The following is a 4030-nucleotide window of genomic DNA, read 5'->3' on the forward strand; positions in this document are numbered from 1 at the left end:
GATCAAGGTCCAAACCTTGTTTTCATATATTAAGTTCATTTCGGATTCCATGTCCTCTTCAAATCTCTTTGTGCCTCTTGCCATCTCTTTAAGTCAATACTTGACATTGCTTAAACATAATTAGTAGGCTCGTCATCCTCGACTAATAATATTTGAGTAGTAATCATGAATTCGTACCTTTTGGGAGTTTGAATGATCTTACTTGATTTATGTTGAGCCGGAGTGTCCTCAAGAATCTCTATGTCCTGAACAAGAGTCTGTCCCTTAGTAGGTGTGGGATCAGACTCGGATTCATCTAATTGGTCAACGGTGTTTGTAGATTTATGAACTTCTTCAAATTCTAATTTGCTCCCACTACCCTCTCCTAGAATGAACTCTTTCTCTATGAATATAACATGTCTTGAAATAAACACCTTCTTTTCAACGGGATTATAGAATTGATATACAATTGTATCTTTTGGACATCCGACAAATATGTATTTATTGAATTTAGTATCAAGCTTATCTAATTCAATACGCTTCATATAAGCTTCATAGTTCCAAACTTTAGATAAGTTAGGCCTTTTTCCTTTCCATAACTCATATGGAGTTTTATCGACCGATTTAGATAGGAAACAATTTAGTGTGTAGCACGTAGCAATTAGTACATGTTCCCAAAACAATTTTGGGAGGTTTGCAAGGCTCATCATTGATTGCACCATATCTAATAATGTGCGATTCCTCCATCCAGATACACCACTATGATGTGGTGTATATGGTGGAGTTCACTATGAGAAAATCTCATTCTCTTTTAGATAATTTAAACATTCTCCTTTTAGATATTTTTCACCTCGATCTAATTTTAGCGTGAGAATATTTTTACCTGTTTGTTTCTCTACTTCAAGTTTGAATTCCTTGAACTTTTCAAGTGTTTCATGCTTGAACTTCATCAAATATACATAATCATATCTAGAATAATCATTAGTAAATATGATGAAATAAGAGAAACCACCTCTAGCGGTGATTGACATAGGTCCACATACATCAGTATGTATTAGGCCAAATAGTTTTGCAACTCTTTCTCCTTTTCTAGTAAAAGGAAATGTGGTTATCTTGTCTAATAGACATGATTCGCATTTGTCAAATGATTCAAAATCAGTTGACCCTAAGTATCTATCTTCATTTTACTTGAAAATACGTTTCTCATTGATATGACCGAGTCTACAATGTTATATATATGTATTATTTAGATCATCACTTTTAGGCCTTTTATTTTCTATACTCATAATAGATGACTCAATATCAAGAATATAAATACCTTTTTGCAATACACAACAACCATAAAAGATCTCATATTATTTAACGAACAACAATTGTTTTTAATATCAATTGAAAAACCATTCATGTCCAAACATAAAATAGAAATAATGTTTTTAGTAATGGCGGGAACAAAATAGCAATTTTCTAATTATAATACTAAGCCCAAAAGCAATGGTAAGAAGTATGTTCCATAACCTTTGCTCATTTTCGATGTACAGATTAACTTCTTCCCTTTTACAGTAGTTTACTTCTATTTAGTTTCTCCATATCTGTATAAATATGAGATCCATATCTGGTGTCAAGTACCAAAGAACCTAATGAAGTAGACATAAGCCTAGCAATATTTCTTCCAATGGCTTTTCATTCTATAATGAAAATAAGGGTCATTAGATTTGGTATTCTCCTGCTTTACTTTGACCGTATTAGCCATATTGGACACTTTTTCAAAGCCCCTTTAGACTTCCTCTTAATACCCTTAGAGGAATCAATAGATTGCCCACTACTAACTTTGATACTGGGCTCCACATTCTCAAACATGTTCAGCAACTCAATGAGTGTGCACTCAAGTTTATTCATACTAAATTCATAATAAATTGTGAATATCCCTCTCTGACAGAGACTGTAGAACCAAGTCAATACCAAGTTCATGGTTCATGATTGAACTCAATTGAGACAACTTTTCAACGCCAATCATTTTCAGTACATGCGCACTCTTGAATGGATATCATTTTGCACTGGTATAGTGGTTTGGAAGTATCATATCCTTTTGCACATGATTATTATCATACAACTCTTTGAAATGAAAAATCATGTGTAAGCATTCATACCCTCGTGTTGCTTTTGCAACTTAAGTGACATAACTGCAAGCATCACACATGCTGTAGTATTATTGTCTCACTATGTTTATTGTAAGCAGTCACCTCTTTCTCAGTTGAGTTTTCAGTAGGTACCCCTAAAAAGGGTTCTAAAGGACATAACCAATTTTCTCATACTTGAAAATAATTCTCAAATTGTGTTGACAATCGAGAAAATTTGGTTTGATCAATTTTTTGGTATCCAATATGCCTCTCAAATTCATATGATTACTCATAATTCAAAAATTGTAGATGACGAAAAGTAAAGAATTAACATGTATTGTAATGCATTACACAAATTTAATATAGACTTTAATTAAATGTGCTCCCTTATTTAAAATAAATTTATGACCCTCATACATTAATTATTAAAATCTACATTTGATTCCCAGTGAGCTGTGATCTCATATGTTATATTAAGATCTTGAGTGGACTCGATAAACCTAAACTAGTGGGCACACAAATTTAAATGAAATTGGACTCGTAGGCCCATAATAATAATAACAATAACGAACTTGCAGGTCCAAAACAATCAAGAACTCGCATGCCAATAATACGACAAAAGTTAGATCAACCATTCAACACACCTACATGGTCGAGCCCATAATCATCCATTAATAATATATTCATCACATAAATTTATTCCTATATAATATCTAATATTATATGCAAATATATTTCAAGAATCTAGTAATTAAGGTCGTCTAAACTATTTTAAATAAACGGATTGAAATAAATAAATAAATAAATAATCATATTAATCAGTTAATTTACTTGATGGGTTTATTTAATTAAAATCAAATTTTAATTAAATACTAGATTAGAGTCCAACTCTAATTCCATAACTATAGGGCAAAACTAATTAACTAAAATAAATTTTTAATTAAATATTAAATTAGAATCCAACTCTAATTCCTTAAAATTCTGATTAAGATCAAATTTTGATTAAATTTCAAATTAGAGTCCAGCTCTAATTTCAAAATATACTGGGAAAATAATATTAATTAAAATCAAATTTTAATTAATATTAAATTAGAGTCCAACTCTAATTTAAATTGAATTAATATTTTAATTTAGGACAAAAATCATAAATAAAACAAAATTCAATTTAAGGTTAAAGTTAAACATTTAACTTAAAATCTAATTTTAACAAAAAATATAAAAGTCATCAATTTTAAATAAAATTTTAATTTTGGGCCAAATTAAAATATTGGTCAAACCCACTTAAAAACACAATTTTAAAACCTTTTAAAATTCAAATTCAAAACGAATTTTGAAAATTGTAACTTGACCCAAGTTAAAATTAAAAGAAGGTCCTTCAATTTTAAAAATTGCGTGATAAGTCCTTATTTTAAAATTGCACGATAACCCTTAAATTTAATTGCATACGGGAGCCTGCAATTTCACAAATTGCATTAGAGGCCCCTACCTCCACCTCTTCCCCAATTTTACAATTACGATTCCTTGTAATTAACAAATTACTGAAACTTGAATTATGGAATCTATTATTTAATATCGTTCTTTAGAATATCGATTTAAATAAATAATAGATCTTCCCAAAATAAATGCATACATATTAAAAGTGTTTTACAATCTAAATCGATTGGATTCAGAGCGTAACACTTACAGAACCAACTCAATATACTCGTAATCTTGAACACCATCAGTAATCTACTGAAGAACTATGAGCATGAGAAAAGCTACCATCAAGCCTTGCATATTCAAACTAGAGAGACAACAAACTTTTTCTCGACTATTTGTTTGTCTCTTTCGTACATTTTTAGAACTTTTTTCGGGTCGAGCAACGGGCGGCCAGAGCCTACAAGCCAAATTGTCAACCCTAGATATATGTTAAGTTTAGGACTTTCACTAATATA

The sequence above is a fragment of the Olea europaea genome, unplaced genomic scaffold (assembly GCF_002742605.1).
Source record: "Olea europaea var. sylvestris unplaced genomic scaffold, O_europaea_v1 scaffold1126, whole genome shotgun sequence".
NCBI lineage: Eukaryota > Viridiplantae > Streptophyta > Magnoliopsida > Lamiales > Oleaceae > Olea > Olea europaea.